We start from the raw sequence: 16802 nt of genomic DNA, 5'->3' as shown, positions 1-16802 counted from the left end.
TTGGAATTCAGATGTTCCATCCTCCAAATCACTAATTCTATCTTCTGTCTCTTTAAATCTATCATTGTAGGTATCCATTGTTTTTTCCATCTTTTCTACTTTATCCCTCACTTCCATAAGTTCTGTGATTTGTTTTTTTAGTTTTTCTATTTCTTCTTTATGTTCAGCCCATGTCCTCTTCATGGCCTCCCTCAATTTATCGATTTCATTTTTGAAGAGGTTTTCCATTTCTGTTCGTATATTCAGCATTAGTTGTCTCAGCTCTTGTATCTCATTTGAACTATTGGTTTGTTCCTTTGACTGGGCGATATTCTCAATCTTCTGAGCATGGACCATTATCTTCTGCTGTTGGCGTCTGGGCATTTAGTCAGATTTCCCTGGGTGTCAGACCCAACAAGGTTGTAAGAATTTTCTGTGAAATCTCTGGGTTCTGTTTTTCTTATCCTGCCCAGTAGGTGGCGCTCGTGGTACACATTTGTCTCACGTGTTTGGAATGGATCCCCCCGGTCACCGATCTCCGCGGCCTGGGGATTTCCAATCCAATTCTCTCCATTGGTTCAGGGGGCTGCGCGTGGTGGGGGCGTCAGCCGCCGTGGCTTGAGGGGACCCTGTGGCTGGTCACCGGCCGCAGCGGGCCCGGGGAATTCGCCACCGGACCAGAAGTCACCCACGGGGGAGGGCCACCGCGGCTTGGATAGCCCTCTGATCCGAGACTCGTAGCCGCGGACTCGAAGCTGAGACTCGAAGCCGCCCGCAAAAGAGGGGCGCCGGCTGCCTCGGCTTGGGAAACTTGCCTCTCGGAGACTCTCAGCCGGCCCGGAAAGGAGGGAGGGAGTAGTTCTGGCAGCCGCAGCTGCCGCTGCTCGGGAAATCGCGCGCCGCTCGGGGATCTCACCGCAGCCGAGTCTTGCAGTCAGACTAGCCAGTCCAGACTGGGGTACGCTGTGTGTCCATTCCCTGCCGTAGCCCCGGGAGCTGTTCTGCACTGTTTCAGTTCACCTAGTAGTTGCTTTGGAGGAGGAGGAACTAAGACGCATGTACCTTACTCAGCCGCCATCTTGGCCCCCCTCCCCTGGTTCTTTTTTAAACTTTATTTTCTCATTGATTTTGTCTTCTGTGTGAGACTCTGGTGCCTAAAGCAGTGCCTGGTGTGAGTCATTGAAGGTGGATGAAGCACCTACTCTGTGCTAGGCACAAAGTGGCGCAGAGTTCCAAGGAAACGCTCCAGTCTTCCGCGTCTGCACTGTAATTGTCACGCCTTCCCTTGCACACCCTCCGAGCGGGTGACGGGCTCAGGTCCATGGCTGTTCTGACGTCTCCCCGCCTGACCTGCCTCTTTCCAGCCAGGGTGTCTCACACCCGCCGGGGATCAGCAAGAGCTGAGGAAAGTCCCTTCCAGCATCTGTTCCTGTGGGGTTTCCTGTCCTTTGGCTCTTATTGAAAACTCCATGGGACAGCTTGGGGTATGTGGTTTTGACATATTTTCTCCCATTCTGTAGATTGTCTTTTTATTTTTAATTAAATTATTTGATACACACAAATCTTGAATTTTGGTTTGCTCCCATTTATCTATGTTTTATTTTGTTACTCAGTGTTTTGATATGAAGTTTAAGAAACTATTGCCTACGTAGTACAATGTCCTGATGATATTTCTCTATGTCTTCTTTTAGGAATATTATAGTTCTAGTTCATCTATTTAGGTTTTTGATCCATTATGATTTAATTTTTGTGTATGGTGTGCAGTAGGGGTCTACCTTCACTCTTTTGCATATGACCTTCAGTTTTTCCCAACACCATTTGTTGAAGAGACTGTTCTTTCCTTCATTGAGTAGACTTGGCACCTGTGGTAGTTAGATTCAGTTGTCAACCTGGCCAGCTGAACGTGCTTAATTCTGTTGCTGTGGACATGAGCCAATGGTTCATGAACCTCATCTGTTGCTCATTACATCTGCAGTGGCTAAGAGGTGTGCCTGCTGCAATGAGTGATGTTTGAATTAATTGGCTGGTGCTTAAATGAGAGAGCTCAACATAGCACAGCCCAAGCAGCTCAGCATACCTCATCTCAGCACTCACAGCTCAGCCCAGGCCTTTGGAGATGCAGAAAAAAATTACCCCGGGGAAAGTTGTTGGAACCCAGAGACCTGGAGAGAAGGCCAGCAGAGACCATCTTGTGCCTTCCCATGTAAGAAAGAACCTCAGTGGAAAGTTAGCTGCCTTTCCTCTGAAGAACTAGCAAAATAAATCCCCTTTTATTAAGAGTCAATCCGTCTCTGATGTGCTGCATTCTGGCAGCTAGCAAACTAGAATAGCACCCTTATCAAAAATCATTTGGCCACAGATGTGAGAGATTATTACTTTACTGGCAGTTTGATTCTATTGGTCTATCTATCTATCTTTATCCATACTACACTGTTTGGATAACTGTAGCTTTGTTTAAAGTTTAAGAATCAAGAAATGTGAATCTCCCAACAACTTTTGCTTCTTCTTCAAGATGGTTTTTGCTATTAGGGGCCCCTTACCCTTTTATATAAATTTGATGGTTGACTTTTCCATTTCTGCAAATAATGTTGTAGGAATTTTGACAGGGATTGTGTCAAATCTCTGAATTGCCTTGGATAAATTGATATCTTAAACAATATTTAGCCTTCCAATTTATGCACATGCAATGTCTTTTCATTAATTTAAGACCTTTTTTATTTTTAACAATGGTTTGTAGTTTTCTGTGTACAGCTCCTTCATGTACTTGGTTTAATTTATTCTTAGATATTTTGTCTTTTAGTTGCTATCATTAATTTAATTTATTTTTGATTTTTGTTTCAGATTGTGTATTACTAGTGTATAAAATACTACTGATTTTGTACCCTGCCACTTTGCTGAATTCATTTATTGGTTCCTAGTAGCTTTCCTGTCAGTTTTTCAGCATTTACTGTGTATAGGATAATGTCATCTGCAAATACAGAAAAGTTTACTTCTTTCTTTCCAATTTGGATTCCTTTTACTTGGCGAATTGCCCTGGCTGGAACTTCCAGTACATTGTTGAATAGCAGTGGTGACAATGGGCTCCATTGTCTTGGTCTTGATCTTAGAGGGAAAGCTCTCAGTCTTTCATTGAGCGTGATGTTACTGGTGGGTTTTTCATATATGCTCTTTATCATGTTGAAGAAGTTTCCTTCTATTCCTAGTTTCCTAAGTATTTTTATCAAGAAGTTTTGCTAGATTTTATTAAATGCATTTTCTGCATCAATTGAGATGATTAGGTGGTTTTTCTCCCTTCATTTTGTTAATGCTAATGTGGTATGCTACATTAATGTATTTTCTTATGTTGAACTACCCTAGCATACCTAGGATAAAATCCACGTGATCATGGGTTTTAATTCTCTTAATGTGCTGTTGGATTCAGTTTGCTAGTATTTTGTTGAAAAGTTTTGCATTTGTATTCATAACTGATACTGGTCTGTAGTGTTTTGTTTTGTTTTTTAATCTTTATTTGACTTTGATATTAGGGCATTTGGCTTCATAGAATCAGGCTTCCTGTTCAGATTTTTGGGAGAGTTTGAGCAATGACGGGTGTAATTATTCTTGTAATACTTGGTAAAATTAACCAGTGAAGCCATGTCTTCCTGGGATTTTGTTTTGTTTTGAGGTTTTTCATTACTGATTTAGTCTCTTGTTATTGTTCTGTTGAGATCTTGCATTTCTTCTTGAGTCAGTGTAGGTGGTTTTGTGTTTCTAGGAATTTGTACCTTTCATTTAGGTTATCTAATTTGTTGGTTTATGGTTGTTCATAGTATCATCTTACCATCCTTTTTATTTATGTAGGATCAGCAATAATGCCTCCTCTTTCATTTCTGATTTTAGTTACTTAAATCCTTTCTCTGTTTTTTTCTTTGCCAGTCAACCTAAAGGTTTGTGGATTTTATTCATCTTTTCAAAGAAGCAAGTTTTGGTTTTATTGATACTTTTCTCCTTTTTTATTCTCTATTTCATTGATCACTGCTTTAATCTTTGTCATTTCCTTCATGAAGTTTGCTTTGGGTTTAGTTTGTTTTTCTTTTTCTTGACCTACGGTTGTGAGGTTAGATGTCCATTATGTGATCTTTTTTTTTTAATGTAAGCATTTAGAGTTTTACATATACCTCTCAGCCCTGCCTTTGCTGCATCCTGTAAGTTTTAGTACATTGTATTCCTGTTTCATTCACCTGAAGATATTTCCTAACTCTGTTTGATTTCTTCTTTGCCCTACAGTTGTTTAAAAAATGTTTAATTTCCACATATTTGTGAATTTTCCAGTTGTTCTCTCTTTTAGTAATATAATAGCTTCATTCCATTGTGGTTAAAGAAGAGATATTGTATAATTTCAATCTTTTAAAAATTTTGAGACTTGTTTTATGACTTAACATATGGTCTATCCTAGAGAATGACCATGTGCACTAGAGAAAACTGTGTATTCTATTGAAGTGTTTTATATTTGTCTGTTGGGTCTAGCACAGTTTCATTCAAGCCTTCCATCTCCTTATTGATCTTTCTATCCATTATTGAAAGTGGTATACTGATGTCTCTTGCCTTTATGTAGAACTGTTTTTTTCTCCCTTAAAATATGTCAATATTTGCTTCATATATTTTAGGACTCTACAATTAGTTTCATATATATTTATAATTATTATGCATTCTTGTTGAATTGATCTCTTTATCAATATATAGTGACTATTTTTGTCTCTCATAACAATTTTTTTTACTTAAAGTCTATTTTATCTGATTTTAATATAGGTACCCTCTCTTTTGGTTACTACTTGCATGATATATTTTTTGCCATTCATTTTTCAACCTACTTCTGTCTTTGAATTAAAGATTATAAATTAACCTAACAGGTTATAAATGACCCCATATAGTTGATTCATGTCTTTCTAATCCATTTTGCAAATCTCTGCCCATTGACTGTATAGTTTAATTCATTTACATAGAAAGTAACTACTGATAATACAGGGCTCTCTTCTGCCATTGTTTATTGTTATTATTTTTTTGTAAATCGTTGTCTTAGTTTGTTAAGCTGCCTGAATGCAATATACCAGAAACAGAACAGCTTTTAAAAAGGGATTTTATTAAGTTGCAACTTTACAGTTCTAAGGCTATAAGAATGTCCAAATTAAGGCACCAACAAGAGGTTACCTTCACTCAAGAAAGGCTCATGACATCTGGAACACCTCTTGTCAGTTGGGAAAGCACATGTGACATCTGCTAGATTTCTCTCCTCATTTCATAAGTGTTCCTGGAGGCATTTTATTTCTGTATCTTCAAAAGTCTCTGGCTGTGTGGACTCTGTTGGGTCTGAAGCTTTTTCCAAAATAGTCCACTCTTAAAGGACTCCAGCAAGCAATGCCACCTTGAAGTGGGTGGAGACACACCTCCATGGGAACCACCTAGTCAAAAGTTACCACCCACAATTGGGTGGGTCACAACTCCATGGAAACAATAAAAAAGATCCCACCCACCATTATTGAATGAGGATTAAAGACATGGCTTTTTGGGGGTATACGACTGTTTCAAACAGGCACAATCTTATACCTTTTTTGCCCAAGGAAATGTAAGCTCTTCCAATCAGGTTTCCTGAGAGAAGGGAAAGGAGAGTGGGAAGAGGTCTTGTTCTAGTTTGCTAGCTGCCAGAATGCAATATACCAGAAACAGAATGGCTTTTAAAAAGGGGAATTTAATAAGTTGCTAGTTTACAGTTCTAAAGCCGAGAAAATGTCCCAATTAAACCAAGTCTATAGAAATGCCCAATCAAAGGCATCCAGGGAAAGATACCTTGGTTTAAGAAGGCCAATGAAGTTCAGGGTTTCTCTCTCAAGTGGAAAGGCACATGGCGAACACAGTCAGAGTTTATTTCTCATCTGGAGAGGTACGTGGTGAACACAGTGTCATCTGCTAACTTCCTCTCCTGGCTTCCTGTTTCATGAAGCTCCCCAGGAGGCATTTTCCTTCATCATCTTCAAATGTGACTGGCTGGTGGACTCTGCTTCTTGTGGCTGTGTCATTCTACTCTGCTCTCTCTGAACCTTTCCCATTCTCCAAAATGTTTCCTCTTTTATAGGATTCCATTAAACTAATCAAGACCCACCCAAATGGGTGTAGACATGCCTTCACTTAATCCATCTTAACAACCACTCTTGATTAAATTACATCTCCAGGGAGATGACCTAATTAAAGTTTCAAGCATACAATACTGAATAGGGATTAGAAGAAATGGCTGCCTTTACGAAATGGGATTAGGATTAAAACATGGCTTTTCTAGGGTACGTACATCATTTCAAACCAGCACAGCTCTGACACATATTTACCCTAAATAGATTTAGTTAACCCAACAGAGAATTTAATTTTTCTGATCACCACTATGAATTCTTCTGTGCTACCTGCAGTTTTTTCCTGACCCTAACTTCTTATTCTTATTTTATTTTACCTTTGACTGTTCTTTGTGTGTTATAAGTAAGCCACGTGTTAGTCTCCTAAGGCTGTGGTAACAAAGTGCCACAAACTAGATAGCTTAGAGCAATAGAAATTTAAGCTCACAATTTTGGTAGCTAGAAGTCACCACAGGGCAATGCTCCCTCCAAAGGCTCTGTGGGAGAATCTGATGCAAGCCTTTCTCCTAGCTTCTAATGTTAGTTGACAACCATTGGCATTTCTGGGCTTATAGGAGCATCACTCCAATCTCTGCCTCTATCTCCACATGGCATGCTCCCTGGTGTCTCTGTTTCTGGGTCCAGTTTCTCCTCTTCTTATAAGGACACAAGGGGAGAATTTTTAGGTCAAAGAGTAGAAATGTCTAATACTGTACTTGATATATGTACAAATTTACACTGATAGTAGCAATTGTTTGAGGATACTCTTTCAGCTAACATTGAACATGGTCACTTAAAAAAATGCTAAACTAATGGTTTTCAAAAAAAAGGTAATTCATTGTTTCAGTTTGCATTCCTTTGTTCACTATTGTAGTCAAACAGTTCCTCATGTATTTATTAGTCACTCATTTTTTATATAACTAGTTTTTTCTCAGAACTTCATTCCTTTTCATTGAGATGTTGGAGTTTTTGTATCAATTTTCATGACCTTTGTATTTATCAAGTGTATCAAGATCAACTGTTTGATATATTTTGTATAGATTTTTCCAAGTTTTTGTGTTTGCCTTATAACTGAGTTTGCAGATTTTTTTTAGTCTTACATGCTTTCATATATACATATATATGTATGTATGTATAGATAAATTTTACTATCAGAGAAATTGTATGTTTACAGAAAAATTATGCATAGAAGACAGATTTCCCATTTATCACCTGTATTAGTCAGGGTTCTCTAGAGAAACAGAACCAACAGGAGAGATCTGTAAATATGAGATGTGTAAAGGTGTCTCACACAATCATGGGAATGGAAGAGTCCAAAATCTGTAGGGTGGGCTGTGAAGCTGGCAGCTTGGAGGCAGGATCTGGATGAGCTCCACAGGAGAAGCGCTGGCTGAAGAAGCAGTAAAATAGTCTCTCTTCTTCCTTAAAAACTTTCAAGTGACTGAACTGTCTCATTGTGGGAGACACGCCTTAGTTGATCACAGATTGTCAAGCTGACACCAGAATAGAGCCATCACACCACCCTATTAGTAACACATTGCATTAGTGTGCTACATTTGCTACAATTCATGAAAGAACGTTTTTGTATTTGTACTATTAACTGTAGTCCATCATTTACTAGCATATATTTTTAAGTGGCTCTCACAGAACCCTACATTATGTGAGATAGGTAATCTCCAAATTATGGGAGAGCCTGAGGGGAATTATGTGTCTTGCTGAAAGTACAGAGCTTCATAGAATTATAAGCAGAATCTATGTATTCTGATTTCTGGAAGGAAAGGGAAATTTTAGTGAAAAAAAAACCACTATGATCAGAGATACAGGTACTTAGGAAAATGGTAAGTTGATTCATTTATCCAGAACAGGATAAGAGTAATAATAATAATAATAATAATAATAATAATAATAATAATAATGTTAAATAGTTCTCTTATGTGTCAGGAACTATTCCTGACACTGAGAATAGAGTGGTGAACCCACCAGGCAGACACCTTACCCTCATAAAGTCCCTGCTCTCATGAGGTAATGGATTATTTACAATGTTAAACAAATACTATAACTTCAAATAGTGACATCTGGTCTGGATTGAAAAAGTAAAGTGAGAGTAATGAGGGTTGCTATTTTAGAAAGAGTAGGATGGAAGGTTGAGCCAAGATCTGAGTAACATAACAGAAAAAGTCACAAAGATCTTGGGAAAAGTGTCCCAGGGAGACGAAACAATAAATAAAAGATCTTGGAGTGAGAACAAGGTTGAGGTATTTGAGAAGTGTCCTATAGGACATGATCAGAGTGAGCAGGGGGCAGGGAAGGCAGAAAGCTTTTTAGACACCTTTGATTACAGGTCAATAGTGTGAGATCTTAGATAATGAGATCTCATTAAATAGATCAAGGGGTCCCAAAATGTTGAAAGTGGTGTTTGAAGAAAAGTGATCTGGTGATAGAACAAAAGATGTATTGGGATATTTTTTTTTAGGGTTCAAGTTCTGTGTCATGCATTAGCACCTACTTTTTTTTTAATGCAGTTTTATTGAGATATATTCACACATCAAACAAATCATCCAAGGTAAACAATCACTGGCTCACAGTATCATCATATAATTGTGTATACAAACTCATGATAAAATTTAGAATATTTGGTGTACTCCAGAAAAGAAATGAAGATAAAAAAGAAAACCCAAGTCCTCCTGAATCCCTCATTCACCCCTATTATTGACCCATAATATTGGTTTGGTACATTTGCTACTGTTCATGAAAGAGTATTAAAATATGACTAACTGTTCTGAAGAAGATGGCGGCTTAGTAAGATGCGCGGATCTTAGTTCCTCCTCCAGAACAGCTACTAGGGGAGTAGAAATGATACAGAACAGCTCCCAGAGCCACGACAGAGATAAAAAAGACAGTGTACCCCATTCTGGAATGGCTGACTGGCTGGGAGAACCCGCTCCGGTGAGATCGCCAAGGGGCGCGGGCTTCCCCGGGCCGGGGCGGCAAGCGGCCGGAGTCCCTCCCTTCCTCCTTCCTGGGCCAGCTGGGAGAAGTGGACAGGTTGTCCCCTCAAGCCGCGGCAGCTGGCGACCCCCCCACGCGCGGCCCCCCGGACCAACTGGGAGAATTGGATCAGAGATCCCCAGGCTGCGGAGAACGGTGACCGGGGTCCCTTCCAGACATGTGACTTCCCGGTCCGGCTGGGAACGGTGCACTCTCCCAGGCCGCGGTGACTGGTGCCCTCCCGCAACGCTTGGCGCCCCGGGCTGACTAGGAGATTCGGACGGGCGCTCTCCCGGGCTGCGGCGGCCAGCGACTCTCCCCGCGTTCGGATCCCCGGGCCAGCTGGCACTCTTCCAAGCCGCTTCGGCTGGCAAACCTCCCCCATGGCGGGAGTTTTCCAAAGTTAAAGGACCCACAGCACCTTTTACTGGTGGGACCCGCAGACAAACGTGTGCCACGAGCACCACCTACTGGGCAGGATAAGAAAAACAGAACCCAGAGATTTCACAGAAAAATCTTTCAACCTGTTGGGTCCAACACCCAGGGAAATCTGACTAAATGCCCAGATGCCAGCAGAAGATAATGAATCACGCTCAGAAATTTGAAAAATGGCCCAGTCAAAGGAGCAAACCAATAGTTCAACTGAGATACAGGAGCTGAGACAACTAATGCTGAATATACGAACAGAAATGGAAAACCTCTTCAAAAACGAAATCGATAAATTGAGGGAGGACATGAAGAAGACATGGGCTGAACAAAAAGAAGAAACAGAAAAACTGAAAAAACTAATCACAGAACTTATGGAAGTGAAGGATAAAGTAGAAAAGATGGAAGAAACAATGGATATCTACAATGATAGATTTAAAGAGAAAGAAGATAGTGTCTCTATCAGAAGATAGTGATTTGGAGGATAGAACATCTGAAGTCCAAAAAGAAACAGAAACTATCGGGAAAAGAATGGAAAAATTTGAACAGGGGATCAGGGAACTGAAGGACAATATGAACCACACAAATATACGTGTTGTGGGTGTCCCAGAAGGAGAAGAGAAGGGAAAAGGAGGAGAAAAACTAATGGAAGAAATTATCACTGAAAATTTCCCAACTCTTATGAAAGACCTAAAATTACAGATCCAAGAAGTGCAGCGCACCCCAAAGAGAATAGACCCAAATAGGCATTCTCCAAGACACTTACTAGTTAGATGTCAGAGGTCAAAGAGAAAGAGAGGATCTTGAAAGCAGCAAGAGAAAAACAATCCATCACATACAAGGGAAACCCAATAAGACAATGTATAGATTTCTCAGCAGAAACCATGGAAGCTAGAAGACAGTGGGATGATATATTTAAATTACTAAAAGAGAAAAACTGCCAACCAAGACTCCTATATCCAGCAAAATTGTCCTTCAAAAATGAGGGAGAAATTAAAACATTCTCAGACAAAAAGTCACTGAGAGAATTTGTGACCAAGAGACCAGCTCTGCAAGAAATACTAAAGGGAGCACTAGAGTCAGATACAAAAAGACAGAAGAGAGAGGTATGGAGAAGAGTGTAGAAAGAAGGAAAGTCAGATATGATATATATAATATAAAAGGCAAAATGGTAGAGGAAAATATTATCCAAACAGTAATAACACTAAATGTCAATGGACTGAATTCCCCAATCAAAGACATAGACTGGCAGCATGGATTAAAAAACAGGATCCTTCCATATGCTGTCTACAGGAAACACATCTTAGACCCAAAGATAAACATAGATTGAAAGTGAAAGGTTGGGAAAAGATATTTCATGCAAATAACAACCAGAAAAGAGCAGGAGTGGCTATACTAATATCCAACAAGTTAGACTTCAAATGTAAAACAGTTAAAAGAGACAAAGAAGGACACTATCTACTAATAAAAGGAACAATTAAACAAGAAGACATAACAATCATAAATATTTACGCACCGAACCAGAATGCCCCAAAATGCGTGAGGAATACGCTGCAAACACTGAAAAGGGAAATAGACACATATACCATAATAGCTGGAGACTTCAATTCACCACTCTCATCAATGGACAGAACTTCTAGACAGAAGATCAATAAAGAAATAGAGAATCTGAATATTACTATAAATGAGCTAGACTTAACAGACATTTATAGGACATTACATCCCACAACAGCAGGATACACCTTTTTCTCAAGTACTCATGGATCATTCTCAAAGATAGACCTTATGCTGGGTCACAAAGCAAGTCTTAACAAATTTAAAAAGATTGAAATCATACACAACACTTTCTCGGATCATAAAGGAATGAAGTTGGAAATCAGTAATAGGCGGAGTGCCAGAAAATTCACAAATACGTGGAGGCTCAACAACAGACTCTTAAACAACAAGTGGGTCAAAGAAGAAATTGCTAGAGAAATTAGCAAATACCTCGAGGTGAATGAAAATGAAAACACAACATATCAAAACTTATGGGACGCAGCAAAGGCAGTGCTAAGAGGGAAATTTATTGCTCTAAATGCCTATATCAGAAAAGAAGAAAAGGCAAAAATTCAGGAATTAACTGTCCACTTGGAAGAACTGGAGAAAGAACAGAAAACGAATCCCACAGCAAGCAAAAGGAAAGAAATAACAAAGATTAGAGCAGAAATAAATGAAATTGAAAACATGAAAACAGTAGAGAAAATCAATAAGACCAGAAGTTGGTTCTATGAGAAAATCAATACGATTGATGGGCCCTTATCAAGATTGACAAATAAGAAGAGAGAGGATGCAAATAAATAAGATCAGAAATGGAAGAGGAGACATAGCTACTGACCTCACAGAAATAAAAGAGGTAATAACAGGATACTATGAACAGCTTTACGCTAATAAATACAACAATTTAGAGGAAATGGACGGGTTCCTGGAAAGACATGAACAACCAACTTTGACTCAAGAAGAAATAGATGACCTCAACAAACCAATCACAAGTAAAGAAATTGAATTAGTCATTCAAAAGCTTCCTAAAAAGAAAAGTCCAGGACCAGATGGCTTCACATGTGAATTCTATCAAACATTCCAGAAAGAATTAGTACCAACTCTCCTCAAACTCTTCAAAAAAATCGAAGTGGAGGGAAAACTACCTAATTCATTGTATGAAGCCAACATCACCCTCATACCAAAACCAGGCAAAGATATCACAAAAAAAGAAAACTACAGACCAATCTCTCTAATGAATATAGATGCAAAAATCCTCAATAAAATTCTAGCAAATCGTATCCAACAACACATTAAAAGAATTATACATCATGACCAAGTAGGATTCAACCCAGGTATGCAAGGATGGTTCAACATAAGAAAATCAATTAATGTAATACACCATATCAACAAATCAAAGCAGAAAAATCACATGATCATCTCAATTGAGGCAGAGAAGGCATTTGACAAGATTCAACATCCTTTCCTGTTGAAAACACTTCAAAAGATAGGAATACAAGGGAACTTCCTTAAAATGATAGAGGGAATATATGAAAAACCCACAGCTAATATCATCCTCAATGGGGAAAAATTGAAAACATTCCCCCTAAGATCAGGAACAAGACAAGGATGTCCACTATCACCACTATTATTCAACATTGTGTTGGAGGTTCTAGCCAGAGCAATTAGACAAGAAAAAGAAATACAAGGCATCAAAATTGGAAAGGAAGAAGTAAAACTATCACTGTTTGCAGACGATATGATACTATACATCGAAAACCCAGAAAAATCCACAACAAAACTACTAGAGCTAATAAATGAGTACAGCAAAGTAGCAGGTTACAAGATCAACATTCAAAAATCTGTAGCATTTCTATACACTAGTAATGAACAAGCTGAGGCGGAAATCAAGAAACGAATACCATTTACAATTGCAACTAAAAGAATAAAATACCTAGGAATAAATTTAACTAAAGAGACAAAAAACCTATGTAAAGAAAACTACAAAAAACTGCTAAAAGAAATCACAGAAGACCTAAATAGATGGAAGGGCATACCGTGTTCATGGATTGGAAAACTAAATATAGTTAAGATGTCAATCCTACCTAAATTGATTTACAGATTCAATGCAATACCAATCAAAATCCCAACAACTTATTTTTCAGAAATAGAAAAACCAGTAAGCAAATTTATCTGGAAGGGCAGGGTGCCCCGAATTGCTAAAAACATCTTGAGGAAAAAAAACGAAACTGGAGGTCTCGCGCTGCCTGACTTTAAGGCATATTATGAATCCACAGTGGTCAAAACAGCATGGTATTGGCATAAAGATAGATATATCGACCGATGGAATAGAATAGAGTGCTCAGATATAGACCCTCTCATCTATGGACATTTGATCTTTGATAAGGCAGTCAAGCCAACTCACCTGGGACAGAATAGTCTCTTCAATAAATGGTGCCTAGAGAACTGGATATCCATATACAAAAGAATGAAAGAAGACCCGTATCTCACACCCTATACAAAAGTTAACTCAAAATGGATCAAAGATCTAAACATTAGGTCTAAGACCATAAAACAGTTACAGGAAAATGTAGGGAGATATCTTATAAAACTTACAATTGGAGGTGGTTTTATGGACCTTAAACCTAAAGCAAGAGCACTGAAGAAATAAATAAATAAATGGGAGCTCCTCAAAATTAAACACTTCTGTGCATCAAAGAACTTCATGAAGAAAGTAGAAAGACAGCCTACACAATGGGAGACAATATTTGGAAACGACATACCAGATAAAGGTCTAGTATCCAGAATTTATAAAGAGATTGTCCAACTCAACAACAAAAAGACAGCCAACCCAATTACAAAATGGGAAAAAGATTGGAACAGACACCTCTCAGAAGAGGAAATACAAATGGCCAAAAGTCACATGAGGAGATGCTCAATGTCCCTGGCCATTAGAGAAATGCAAATCAAAACCACAATGAGATATCATCTCACACCCACCAGAATGGCCATTATCAACAAAACAGAAAATGACAAGTGCTGGAGAGGATGCGGAGAAAGAGGCACACTTATCCACTGTTGGTGGGAGTGTCAAGTGGTGCAACCACTGTGGAAGGCAGTTTGGCGGTTCCTCAAAAAGCTGAATATAGAATTGCCATACGACCCAGCAATACCATTGCTGGGTATCTACTCAAAGGACTTAAGGGCAAAGACACAAACGGACATTTGCACACCAATGTTTATAGCAGCGTTATTTACAATTGGAAAGAGATGGAAACAGCCAAAATGTCCATCAACAGACAAGTGGCTAAACAAACTGTGGTATTTATATACGATGGAATATTATGCAGCTTTAAGACAGAATAAACTTATGAAGCATGTAATAACATGGATGGACCTAGAGAACATTATGCTGAGTGAGTCTAGCCAAAAACTTAAGGACAAATACTGTATGGTCCCAGTGATGTGAACTGACATTCGAGAATAAACTTGGAATATGTCATTGGTAACAGAGTCCAGCAGGAGTTAGAAACAGGGTAAGATAATGGGCAATTGGAGCTGAAGGGATACAGACTGTGCAACAGGACTAGATACAAAACTCAAAAATGGACAGCACAATAATACCTAATTGTAAAGTAATCATGTTAAAACACTGAATGAAGCTGCATCTGAGCTATAGGTTTCTTTTTTTTTGTCTGTCTGTTTGTTTGTCTTTTTTTTTGTACTATTATTATTATTTTTTTCTCTATATTAACATTCTATATCATTTTCTGTTGTTTTGCTAGTTCTTCTAAATCAATGGAAATGTACTAAGAAATGATGATCATGCATCTATGTGATGATGTTAAGAATTACTGATTGCATATGTAGAATGGAATGATTTCTAAATGTTGGGTTAATTTCTTTTTTTATCTTTAATTAATAAAAAAATACATTGCAGCAATTAGTTGTAGTCAGAAGGGACTTTTAACTAATTCACAGATTTGTCAAATGGATGTTCTGCATCTTGCAATACCTTAAAAGTTATGCCTTAACAAATCATTCCATGGCCAGTAAACTGTTGGGCCATGCTGAGCATTTACTATACTCCAGGACTTCTAGGAGAGCATTGACTGCAAATCTAAAGATCAGAGGAAACAGCAAGTGGATTGGGTGGTCTTTCTACACAATTTCTTTATCTTGTTCCTGCTCTTTCTAATTGCACAGGATGAACAGTTAATAGAAAATAATACTTTCAGGATATGGACTAGATATGATAGAATTATGTAATTAGACTGCTTAAACAAAACCTGGATTTAATTAAAGTTCTTGGCAATTAAAAATACAATGTTTTTTTAATAACAAAAATTAAATGAAGTTTTTTTATATGAAAATTAAAGAAATACATTGGATAATAGTTGTAGTAAGAATATGTTCATAAGAGTGGTGATAAAAGCTGTTTATCCCCTTTTGGTTCTACCAACTCATAGAAGAGCTTAGCTGTGAACAAGTAGAAGGAACATGCAATCTCTGACATAAGTAAAACTGGGTAATACGCAGTAGGTGTGTTCCACGAACAGCTTGCCAAGTATTTGTCCAGGTGTATTATAGCTACTGAGCAAATAGACTGGCATGAGTAGTTATGTTCTTGATGTGTACATCATTAAGAGGTCAATAGGTCATCTTATTCACTTTTAACTTCTCCAATTCATCTAGAGTCTCTAGACCATCTATTACCTTTCCAAATACTGTGTACTTCATGTCCAAATGTGGCTGCTTGCCATAGGTGATGAAGAACTGGGATCCATCGGTGTTTGGGCCATTATTAGCCATGGATACAACTCCTCTAACATTGTGCTTAAGATATTCACTGTATTCATCCTCAAACTTCTTGCCCCAGATACTGTTACCTCCTCTTCCAGTACCTGTTGGATCTCCCGTTTGAACCATGAAACCCTCGATATTTCTATGAAATATACAGCCACTGTAGTAATTACTGGCACAAAGAGCCAAGAAATGTTCACATGTTTTAGGTGTCCTCTCACAGAAGACTTCTATCTTAACATCATCTACATCTGTATGCAGTGTTACAGACATTCTTTTTGATGGCTTCAGGAAGCACTGTCACTTAAATTTCTCAGAGTCCTCCCAAGAAAAGCTTGAAAACGAGTCTCTCCTCAAGTCACTGTTGCCCCACCACCCTGGCTCAAACCAAACGTCTAGAATGATGTTTCTAAAAACCATGTAATTTACCGTTCTAATTAAGAGTTCTATTAATAATTGTCCTTGCTCAAGAAGAGTAAATCAGGACTCCAAAGGGGTGCCTGTAGGAGCTCCTTGGGTTCCCCTGTGAAATGTGAAGTTAGATCTTTACCTCACACCATAAACAAAAATTAACTCAAAATGGACTAAAGACCTAAATGTAAGAGCTCAAACTATAAAACTCCTATAAGAAAAGATAGGAATAAGTCTTTTTTACCTTGTATCTGAAATGGATCTTTAGATATGACACCAAAATCACAAGCAACAAAAGGAAAAACAGATAAATTGGACTTGTTAAAATAAAAGCTTGTATGTTTCAAAGGACACTATCAGGAAAGTGAAAAGATAACCCAAAGAATGGGAGAAAATATTTGAAAATCACATATTTGATAAAGAACTTGTACCTAGAATAGATTAAAAATTCTTATAACTCAATAATAACCGACAGCCCAATTTAAAAAATGAACAAAGGATCTGAATAGATATTTCTACAAACAAGATATACAAAAAATGGCC

The 16802-nt window shown here is 38.3% G+C and overlaps 1 pseudogene; it reads right to left on the bottom strand.

Annotated features, from left to right (window-relative positions):
- Window positions 1–15695: 15695 nt before the first annotated feature.
- Window positions 15696–16157, bottom strand: LOC143689488 (peptidyl-prolyl cis-trans isomerase-like 3 pseudogene; annotated as a pseudogene).
- Window positions 16158–16802: the final 645 nt, after the last annotated feature.

This window comes from Tamandua tetradactyla, chromosome 7 (assembly GCF_023851605.1).
Source record: "Tamandua tetradactyla isolate mTamTet1 chromosome 7, mTamTet1.pri, whole genome shotgun sequence".
Taxonomy (NCBI): Eukaryota; Metazoa; Chordata; class Mammalia; order Pilosa; family Myrmecophagidae; genus Tamandua; species Tamandua tetradactyla.
The sequence above is the reverse complement of the archived record's forward strand: the minus strand, read 5'-3'. Positions and strand labels throughout refer to the sequence as shown.